Here is a 12095-nt window from a genome sequence, read left to right as displayed (position 1 = left end):
CTCCAGCATCGCTTATGAGACTAATGAAGCCCCTCCGGTTCACAGAAGGGTAGCGCGTGCTACCACTGCTGCTGCTAACCGAAGTGCACTGCCACCGCCGGTTGATAACACTGCAGAAATTGCCAGACTACGACATAAAGTTGAGGAATTACTGCAGCAACAGCGACAACAGACTCAGACTCAACCTCCGCCTCCACCTCTGCCTCCACCTCCGCTGCAACCACAGCCTCAGCAAATGGCTCTAGCACCCCAACAAGTAGGTCCGTATGGGGGATGGCCAATAGCGAACTATGCGCCATACCCTGCCTAGTACATGGAGCCAATCTACAAGCGGTTTTGTAAGCAACACACTCCAAACTTTTAAGGGACAACCGACCCCTTCGAGGCAGAAGAATGACTCATAAATGTAGAGCCGATCCTAGCGCACATGAATCTCAACAACGCAGACCGCATATCTTGCGTTTCTTCTCTGCTTAAGAAACATGCTAGAATATGGTGGGACTTAGCTCAACAGACTCACAATGTCACCGCCATGACATGGACCAGATTTGTAGAGCTGTTCCACAAAAAGTACTACAACTCGGCAGTCATCGCTATAAGGGTCGACGAGTTCGCTAATCTGAAGCAGGGCAACTTGACGGTAGTAGAGTATGCTTGGCAGTTCGACCGATTAGCCAAGTTTGCACCAGAGTTGGTTCAAACAGACTTTCTGAGGGTTACCAAGTTCGTTAGAGGACTTAGACCAAAGATTGAGCTAGGGGTTAAGCTAGAAAACCCGGGAAATACTACTTATGCCGATGTTCTAGAAATTGCGATAGAAGTAGAAAGGCTTCAGGCGAATGTTAGTAAAGAGGAGGCCAGTAAGCCAGAACCTAAGCAGCAGAGTCAACCTCAGAATGGTCGTAACAACAACCACAACACCCATCAGTCTAGCAACCATAGTAATGGTCAGAAGAGATGACATCTTGACAACACGCAGTCCGACAACAATAAAAGAGCACGGACAAACAATGGAGGCAATAAGTTGGGTTATGTAGAATACCCGCAATGTGCTAAGTGCCAAAAGAAACATCCTGGTGAGTGTCATGCAAACACCAAGGGATGCTACAATTGTGGTCAGGAAGGTCACCGAAAGAAAGAATGTCCCCAGCTCAAGCCAGAGGAGAAAAGGGACAACAAGATGGTTCCTGCCATAGTCTTTGTCGTAACTCAGGGAGAAGCTGACGTTAGCAATAAAGTAGTCACCGATCATATTTCTATCCTCGATAAAGTATGTTCAGTATTATTTGATTCAGGAGCCACTCACTTGTATATCTCGTTAGGAATGATAGAGAGAATAGACAAACCTTGTGAAAGATTTAGAACTAGGTTTGTAACAGAGTTGCCTTCGGGCGAAGTAATCCTATCATCATGGATAGTATGAGGCGTACCGATCAAAATTGAGGACATAGAACTAGAAGGAGACCTGATAGAACTAGAGATCAAAGACTTCGATGTGATACTGGGCATGGATTGGCTAACAAGGCATGGCGCAACCATCGACTGCAGACGCAAGAAAGTGATATTCGAGACTCCTGACGGTCAAAGACTATGCTTTATGGGACAAGTTTCAAGACTACGCACAGCGCTTATTTCATCTCTCAAAGCTTAGAGGATGATAGAAAAAGGATGTCAAGCATTCTTAGCCAGCGTCACAAATGCGGTAAAGGAAACACCACTAAAGGTTAAAGACGTCCGCATTGTAAAGGAATTCCCAGAAGTATTTCCTAACGACTTACCAGGGTTGCCGCAGACTCGGGAAATTGACTTCACAATCGAACTAGTACCAGGCACCGAGTCAATCTCAAAGGCACCATATCGGATGGCACCTACCGAACTCAAGGAGTTAAAGACGCAGCTACAAGAACTCCTAGATTTGGGTTTCATTAGACCAAGCCATTCACCATGGGGAGCACCGGTTCTATTTGTGAAAAAGAAGGACGGAAGTATGCAGATGTGTATAGATTACCATGAGCTAAATAAGGTAACAATTAAGAATAAGTACCCTCTACCCCAGATTGACAACTTGTTTGATCATCTCCGAGGAGCAACCGTGTTTTCAAAGATTGATCTACGATCCGGGTTTCACCAGCTCATGGTACAGGAAGAGGATACTCCCAAGACGGCTTTTAGAACTCGTTATGGGCATTACGAGTGTTTAGTTATGTCTTTTGGTCTTACCAACGCTCCAGTCGCATTTATGGATTTAATGAAAAGGGTCTTCAAGGATTACTTGGAAAAATTTGTCGTAGTGTTCATCGAAGATATTTTGGTGTATTCCAAGAATGAAGTCGAGCACGAGGAACATTTAAGGATGACCTTGTTACGACTGAAGGAGCATTAACTTTATGCCAAGTTCAAGAAGTGTGAATTCTGGCTTTCGCAAGTAGCGTTCCTCAGCCACATTGTATCAAAGGATGGAGTTGCAGTAGACCCATCTAAGGTAGAGGTTGTGAAGGATTGACCAAGACCAAAGAATGCGTCAGAGGTGAGAAGTTTTTTGGGATTAGCAGGTTATTATCGGAGGTTTGTAGAGGGATTTTCTAAGACAGCCACTCCGCTTACCAACCTGACCTGGAAACAGCAAAGGTTCAACTGGACTGATAAGTGTGAAGAGAGCTTCCATTTGCTTAAGGATAAGCTATGCTCAGCACCAGTACTTTGTGTACCAACACCCAATGACAAGTTTGTAGTCTATTGTGATGCGTCAAAGCAAGTTTTGGGTTATGTGCTGATGCATAATGATAAGGTAATAGCCTACGCCTCAAGGCAGCTGAAGGAGTACGAGAAACGCTATCCAATGCACGATATAGATTTGGCAGCGGTGGTCTTTGCGTTGAAAATTTGATGCCATTATCTTTATGGAGAACGATATGAGATTTATACGGACCACAAAAGCTTAAAGTATTTCTTCACTTAGAAGGAGCTCAACATGAGGCAGTGTGTGGCGTGCTGCCCCTTTGGCACACCCACATGGGGCCATTTTGTAAGTGAGCATGCCTTGGTGCTTGATCATTAGTCAAGTCTTGCACCAAGCAACCTCATCGGGTAGGGTAGTGGCAATTTTGTAATTATGTATATGTCTCCGAGACAAAAATCATATATGTTATTGGGAAGACCTTGTAACCCTAGAAGGCTCCTTAGAGGGAGGTGACCTGGTGACTTAGGGAAGCACCATGGCCACCAGTAGATAGGGGCCAAAGCTGTGTACTCCCTTGCCTTATCAAAGCTATACATTAATAAAATTATGTTTATCCATACTTGCCCTTGTATGCTTCCTTATTGCCTATGTGTTACTTGTCTGTCATCTTCGTTGGGCCATCGCGTGCCACTTTCCTTGTTGTGTGCTTTGTGTTATGTGGACGTTCCAAGGAATGACTTGCTTCATGCTTGCTCATACTTCGTTATTTCCAGTTGCATGTCCGAGATGTATTTGTGGCTAACCACTGAGTTTGTTTACCTGCAGGGGTGTGTTGTAGGCTAACTTGCTAGCTTGAAGTGTCTGCAAGTGCCGCACGTTTCGTCTACTTAGAGTACCCAAATAGTCGGCCTGTGACAGTTGGTATAAGAGCCAAGTTAGAGAAAGCTTGGCAAAACACACTAATGGTGAGCAACACTCAGAGGATCGAAGCACTTAAGAAGCGGGTGGGGGAATTTGATGGCCTGGATGAAAGGATCGGGGATCTTTCCTCTGCAACTCATAACTCTGGATCGTCAGATGCAAGCAATCGCACAGCTGCGCTAGAAAAGGAAAGCAATGTTCTCCTATCCAAAATAATCGTGTTGGAGCAAAGAAACACTCCAACAAGTACTTATGTTTCCCCTCGGTGGGAAGAGCGTATTGCGGCAATGGAGCGCATGCTGAAGGAACAACAAGTTTCCATAAATGACACTACGGAAGACTGCAGGGAGCCAGTTGGCGTGCTCATAGAAGAAATGGCTGAGCTAACTGCTAAGGTAAACCTAACCATGCAAGCAGTTGGGAATGCACCTGCAACAGGGCCGATAGGTATGGAATATGGCCGAGTTAAAGTGCCCGAGTCGAGGCCCTATAACAAGGCTAGAGATGCAAAGGACTTGGAAAATTTTCTCCTCGACATGGAACACTATTTTAGAGTCGTTCGGGCTGATTCGAAAGAAGGAAAGGTCGCCATGGCTACCATGGACTTGTCTGGGGATGCCAAGGTGTGGTGGAGGAAAAAGTATGATGACATTGAGAATGGTAGATGCACCATCACATATTGGGTAGACTTGAAGAGAGAACTGAAGACGCAATTTCTACCAAAAAATGTCGCCTACATGGCTCGACGCCAGTTGAGGATGCTTAAACAAGTCGGGACAGTCCGAGAATACGTGAAGAAGTTTTCAGGACTAATGCTCGATATAAAGGACATGTCTAAAGTAGACAGGCTCTTCTGCTTCCTAGAGGGATTGAAACCGTGGGCCAAGCAAGAACTTCAGAGATAGCGCGTGTCTGACCTAGCCATCGCTCAAGCTGCTGCTGAACGCTTGACAGACTACACTCTGGAGAGCAGCCTGCCGAAAAGGGCTACTCCTCCAACTAGCTCAAGTAGCACTGGGAGTAAGAAGTCTGGGAAGTCATGGTAGGGCAAGAATGGGGGAGAGAAGAGTACAACAGAGTCTAGTCCTTCCAGCGGTACAGATGCTGCTGCAGGGAGGAAGCCGCTAGCTTGTTGGCTCTGCAAAGGACCACATAAGTTGGCATTTTTCCCTTACAGGGGCAAGTTGAATGCCCTCATTTGCTAAGAAGAACAGTACGAAGGAGAAGAGGAAGATGAAGATTATGCGCACATGGGCGCTGTCCGCCTGTTGAATGCTCTCAAGAAGCATGGCGAAAAAGAGATGAAGACCCTGGGGAAGGGGCTAATGTTCGTGGATGCCACCATCAATGACAAGCTCACCAAAAGTGTGATGATTGATACTGGCGCCATCCACAACTTCATCTCAAAACTCGAAGCCAAGCAACTAGGACTAAAACTGGAGAAAGATGCAGGCCGCATGAAAGCGGTCAACTCCAAGGCCTTGGCCACAACTGGAGTGGCTAAAGGCGTAAAAGTTAAAATCGACACGTGGGAGGGGCAGACTGACTTAGTGGTGGTCCATATGGACGACTTTGATGTAGTTTTGGGAATGGACTTCCTAACCGAGAAAGGTGCCATCCCAATTCCTACTACTGGGAGTTTGCTCATAATTGGAGAGACTCCTTCAATGGTGCCCGCAAAGGTGAAACCACCCCCTGGTGTGAAGCTTCTATCAGCTTTATAATTTAAGAAGGGTGTGAAGAAATAGGAGCCCACTTACGTAGTAGTACCCACCGTGTTTAAAGAAACAGTGGAAGAGATTGTTCCACTTGAAATTACGAGGGTCTTGAAGATGTATGGGGACGTGATGCCAGATTAACTCCCCAAAGCCTTGCCACCAAGAAGGGGGATTGATCACAAAATAGAGCTGGTACTGGGAGTGAAACCTCCAACAAAAGCGCCTTACATAATGGCACCCCCCTGAGCTATAAGAGTTGAGGAAGTAGCTAAAGGAGTTATTGGAGGCAGGCTTCATCAGACCGTCAAAGGTGCCATTTGGCGCACCTGTGCTATTCCAGAAGAAACACGATGGGAGCTTGAGACTGTGCATTGATTATAGGGCTCTCAACAAGGTAACAATTCACAACACCTACCCCATCCCTCTGATCGCTGATTTGTTCGACCAGCTAAGTGGAGCCAAATACTTCACAAAGTTGGACTTGAGATCGGGCTATTATCAGGTGAGGATCGCAGATGGGGATGAACCAAAGACAATGTGCATTACTCGATACAGAGCATTTGAGTTTCGAGTAATGTCGTTTGGGTTGACAAATGCACCTGCCATTTTCTGCACACTGATGAACCAAGTTTTCCACGAGTATCTAGATAAGTTCATGGTGGTGTACTTGGATGATATCGTGGTTTATAGTGCCACAATTGAAGAGCATCAAGAACACTTGGCTCGAGTATTTCAGAAGTTGAGAGAGAACCAGCTATATGTGAAGTGCGAGAAATGCTCATTTGCACAGGAGAGCATCAAGTTCCTAGGCCACGTTGTGGAACATGGCCGAATTCGTATGGATCTGGAGAAGGTGAGGGCAATCCAAGAATGTAAAGCCCCCACAAACATGAAAGAACTCCACTCTTTCTTGGGCCTAGCCAACTAATATAGGCAATTTATGGACGGCTACTCAAGAAGAGCGACACCCTTGACCGAGCTACTGAAAAAGGGTGTGACTTGGGCGTGGACTGACAAGTGTGCTGAAGCATTCAGGATTTTGAAGGAAGCCATGATGAAGGATCCTGTTCTTTCCTTGCCAGATGTTAGCAAGCCCTTCGAAGTACAGACAGATGCCTCAGATTATGCTTTGGGAGGGGTACTAGTACAAGAAGTCCACCTGGTAGCATATGAGAGTCGTAAGCTGTCTGAAGCTGAGAGGCGGTATACTGCCCAGGAGAAGGAACTCCTCACGGTTATCCATTGCTTGCGAGTATGGAGACATTACTTGTTGGGGTTGAAGTTTGTGGTGAAGACGGATAATGCAGCGGTTATTCATTTTCTTACACAGCCAAAACTAACCCCTAAGCAGGCTCGATGGCAGGAGTTCGTGGCAGAATTCGACTTCCGTTTTGAGCACAAGGTAGGACGCTTGAACCAGGCAGCTGATGCCTTGAGTCACAAAGTAGAATTAGCAACTCTAAAGATCATGGCTAGTTTGTCGGCTAGCGTGGTGAACACTCCACTCAAGGAGCGCATCGAAGAAATCCTGGAGAAACACCCGGTTGTCAAAACCATCCTGAAGCTCGTAAAAGAAGGCAAGACTCACCAGTTCTAAGTGGAGAATGATCTTCTGTGGGCCAAAGGGGGCCGCTTGTATGTTCCGAAAGCTGGAGATTTGCAGAAGACATTACTAAGCGAGTGTCATGACACCTTGTGGGCAAATCATCCAGGGTGGCAGAGAACGCATGCCCTTTTGAAGCAGGGATACTACTAGCCACAAATGCAAAATGATGTAGTGGAACTCATCTGTCAACAAGATAAGGTCGAAAGGAACAAGACACCTGGGTTGTTGGAGCCGTTGCGAGTCCCAAGCCGACCATAGGAGAGTGTGTCGCTTAACTTTATAACTGAAGACAGGGGATTTAAGTGTGATCTTGGTAGTCGTGGACAGATTCTCAAAGTACGCAAAATTCATCCTGGTGTCGAAGTACTGTGCAGAGGAGACAGCACGACAATTCTTCAATCATATTGTCAAATATTGGGGAGTGCCCCAGAACATTGTTAGTGACCAAGATGGAAGATTCACTGGGACCTTTTGGTCCGAACTATTCAATCTCTTGGGATCACAATTGAACATATCCTCGAGCTACCATCCACAGATAGATGGGCAGACAGAAAGATTCAACAGGATGTTGGAGGACTACTTACACCACTTTGTCAATGCCAATCAGAAGAACTGGCCGCAACTACTCGATGTAGCTCAATTTTGCTTCAACTCTCAAAAGAGTTCTTCATCGAATAAGAGCCCTTTTGAAGTTGTTAATGGACAGCAGCCACTGTTTCCCCACAGAGTGGACAAATACTGTGGTCGAAACCCGCGAGCCTTTCACTTCACAAAAGACTGGAAGAAAACAACAGAGATTGCCCGAGCTTATTTAGAAAAAGCATCAAGAAGAATGAAGAAGTGGGCAGATTAGAAGCATAGACCATTGGAGTTCAAAGCAAGTGACTTAGTGTTAATTAAGCTGAGGCCCGAATAGTTGAGATTCCGAGGGGACAAAGACATCAGACTCGTTCGCAAGTACAAGGGTCTGGTCTCAATCATCTCAAAAGTTGTCCTAACTTCCTAAAAAGTCGACCTACCGGCATGGATGAATATACACACAGTCCTTCACGTCAGCAACTTGAAGCTGTATCATGAAGATCCAGTACATCCAGAGCGTAACCAGCCAACCAGAGGAGGAGTCATCATTCAGCCAAGGAGCAAGCATCAACCTAAAGAAATCCTGGCGGAGACGACGGTCACCACTAATTGTAAAAAGCATAAGGAGTATCTGGTAAAATGGAAGGGGCTCGCAGATGACGAGATCAGCTGGGAGAGGGCGGAAGATTGAAGAAGCTCACGCAGAAGATTGAAGATCTATAAGCTACTTCATCGAGGACGCCAAAGAATTGAGTGGGGGAGAGTGTGGCGTGCTGCCCCTTTGGCATGCTGCCCCTTTGGAACACCCACATGGGGCCATTTTGTAAGTGAGCATGCCTTGGTGCTTGATCATTAGTCAAGTCTTGCACCAAGCAACCTCATGGGGTAGGGTAGTGGCAATTTTGTAATTATGCATATGTCTCCCAGACAAAAATCATATATGTTACTAGGAAGACCTTGTATCCCTAGAATGCTCCTTAGGGGGAGGTGACCTGGTGACTTAGGGAAGCACCATGGCCACCAGCAGATAGGGGCCAAAGTTGTGTACTCTCTTGCCCTATCAAGGCTATACATTAATAAAATGATTTTTATCCATACTTGCCCTTGTATGCTTCCTTATTTCCTATGTGTTACTTGTCTGTCATCTTCGTTGGGCCATCGCATGCCACTTGCCTTGTTGTGTGCTTTGTGTTGTGTGGACGTTCCAAGGAATGACTTGCTTTGTGCTTGCTCATACTTCGTTATTGCCCGTTGCATGTCCGAGATGTATTTGTGGCTAACCACTGAGTTTGTTTGCCTGCAGGTGTGTGTTGTAGGCTGACTTGCTAGCTTGAAGTGTCTGCAAGTGTCGCACGTTCCGTCTACTTGGAGTACCCAAATAGTCGGCCCATGACACAGCGCAAGTGGTTAGAACTAGTGAAGGACTATGACTGTGAAATCCTATACCACCAAGGAAAAGCAAACTTCGTTGCCGATGCGCTAAGTAGGAAGAGTTATGAAAATCTAGCAGCGTTAGCTGGAATAGAAAAGCCTCTACAACAGGAGCTGATCAATGCCGGAATAGAAGTAGTCATTGGTAAACTTGCTAACTTGTCCATCCAATCAGGTCTATTAGAAGATATACGGATTGGACAAGGGCATGATGACACATTAGTAGCACATATGGATGCAGTTAAGGAAGGTAAGGCCACAGATTTCTCGATATCAGGACAGGGGTTCTAGAGATATAAGGATCGGGAATGCGTGCCGAATGATCAAGGGATTAAGATGAAGATTTTAGAAGAAGTGCACAATACCCCACACTCAGTTCACCCAAGGTCGACCAAGATGACGAATGACCTTAAGGCGTTATATTGGTGGCCAAGAATGAAGAAAGATATATCAGAGTATGTGTCTAAATGCTTAGTATGCCAGCAAGTGAAAGCAGAACATTAGCGGCATGCAGGCTTACTACAACCACTTAGTATTCTAGAATGGAAATGGGATGACATAGCCATGGAATTCATGACGGGTTTGCCACGAACAAATAAGCAGCATGACTCGGCTTGGGTAGTAGTAGATAGACCAAACAAGTCAGCTCGTTTCCTGCCTGTTAAGACTACGTACATAGCGGGTCAGTATGCAGACATTTATGTTCAAGAAATAGTAGGACTGCATGGAATCCCTAAAAATATAGTGCCCGATAGAGGATTGGTGTTTACATCGAGATTTTTGGGAAGCTTGCAGCAAGCCATGGGTACCAAGTTAAGTCTTAGTACGGCATTCCATCCTCAGACAGACAGTCAGTCCGAACGTACCATACAGATTTTAGAAGATATGTTGCGCGCTTATGTACTTGATTTTGGAGGATCATGGAGTAAGTATTTGCCGCTAATAGAATTCTCCTACAACAATAGCTACCAGTCAACGATCGAGATGGCACCCTATGAGTTGCTTTATGGAAGGAGGTGTCAATCACCGTTACATTGGGACGAGGAAGGAGAAAGGCAACTTCTTGGTCCCGAAGCTGTTAGAGAAGCTCAGGATGCAGTAGTGCTGATTAGAAAACATATGCTCACTGCTCAGAGTCGTCAAAAAATTTATGTGGATGCCAAGTCTTCTTAAAGATATCTCCTATGAAAGGTGTGAAGCGGTTTGGGAAGAAAGGCAAGCTTAGTCCCCAATTTATAGGTCCTTTTGAGATATTGGACAAAGTGGGAGCAGTTGCATATAGATTAGCCCTACCGCCAGCTCTAGTAGATAGCCAAAATGTGTTCCACATCTCGATGTTGCGTAGATATGTGTCAGACCCATCTCACGTCCTCAAGTATGATACGATAGCACTTCAGAAAGACTTGAGTTACGAGGAACGACCGATTAGCATCCTAGATAGAGGGGTGAAGGAATTACGGTCTAAGAGTATTCCGATAGTCAAGGTCCTATGGAGTAATAGTTCTAAACGGGAGGCAACGTGGGAGTTGGAGGAGGACATGTTAGCCCAGTATCCGGAATTGTTTGGTAAGTAAATTTCGAGGACGAAATTCTTTGTAGTAGGGAAGAACTGTAGAGTCCCAGAATGTTTACTTAGCTAGTTAGATAATAGCAGTAGTAGTAGTGAGTATTAGTTGGTAGTATGTTAGTTACCATGGATTTTGGTTCAAGTCGGGACTTAGTTGGAAACTCATAGCAACAGTTATGGATTTTATAAGTTTAACCCTAGTTTAAGAATATTAATTATAACATAAGGTTTGATTAATATTGTTGTTCCTAGATATATTATTTATTATAACCTAAGGTTTAGATAGAGCCAATAAGAGCATGACACTTGTCATAATCATGATTATTAAGGAAATTAATTATTTTGATGAATAGTTTTAATAAAAGAAAGATCTAGAAGCTCTAGAACGTTCCAGCAACTGTTAGGATCGTATTATGACTCAGTCAAAGCTATTATCCAATTCAAATTATGCTGAAAAAGTGTAATTTCGTGTTTAATATATTTACGTTTGCCGATATATCACAGCATAGGGGCCGATATATTGCCTAACGGAAGGTACAGAAAACACGTCCACTTTGCACGAACGTACGAACAGGGGCTCGGGATTAGGCTAGAGTCGATATATCACCTATAGGGGGGCGATATATCGCCCTTTGTGTTGATTTTTGAAAGTTTGACTTTATGAATTTTAAAAATAGCCTTAACCACTTAGACCTGCCTATGAACGATTTTGACCGAGTTCTAGGCATCAATTGAACAAAAATTCAAATCTTTTTCATTTTATAATCATTTATTTATTTAAATTATAAGGGGTTAGTTTCACTCCTTGAACTCTATAAATAAGACCTTGTACTCAGCCATTTTCTTCATTCTTCAAGCATTTTATCAGAGCCTCCAAGGTGCTAATGTTGCTATAGAGAGATACACTTGGGTTTTGGGTTAAAGCTTTAATCATTCTAAGCTTTTATAAACACTTGGGAAGAGAGAAATAGTGTGATTTTGGTATTGAGGTTTAGACCAATCCATAAGGTCATTCAAGGTATTCTTATTCCTTAAGTCCAGCTCTTTTTAATTCTTTAGTTGTCTTCAGTTTCTTTTATTCAGATCCTAACTCTTGTTATTGATTCTTGATTAGGTATTTAAGTTCTTGAAACTTAAGGTCTTTCTTGGTAAGTTTCTTCTTTATGGTTTAGTTCCCACATTCATCTTTATTCTTGAAGATTCTCACCCTTTTCTATTGTTGGTTTATAGGAGTTTCTATATCCCGTTCTTGTTCCCAAATATCTCGGCTTTTGGTAAGGAAAATAGGATAGATTTTATATGCTTATATGTTATGATATATATATGAATATGTCTTGTAGTCCTTCGAGCTTATAGTTGCTTAGCTAGCAAACCTCAATGCTCTTATGTCGCTTGAGGCTTATAGTTGCTTAGCTAGCAAACCCCAATGTTTTTATGTTGCTTGGGGCTTATAGTTGCTTAGATAGTGAACCCCAAGATTACCATGATCATGGGTTAGAGTTGTGATATATGTTTTATAGTATTTGGTTATGATATAGTCTTATGCTTTTGATTTATGATGTATTTTGTTAGTACATTTTCCTTGCTGGGCAT

This window comes from Humulus lupulus, chromosome 3 (genome assembly GCF_963169125.1).
Source record: "Humulus lupulus chromosome 3, drHumLupu1.1, whole genome shotgun sequence".
In the NCBI taxonomy this organism is placed as follows: domain Eukaryota; kingdom Viridiplantae; phylum Streptophyta; class Magnoliopsida; order Rosales; family Cannabaceae; genus Humulus; species Humulus lupulus.
This window is presented reverse-complemented; position numbering follows the sequence as displayed.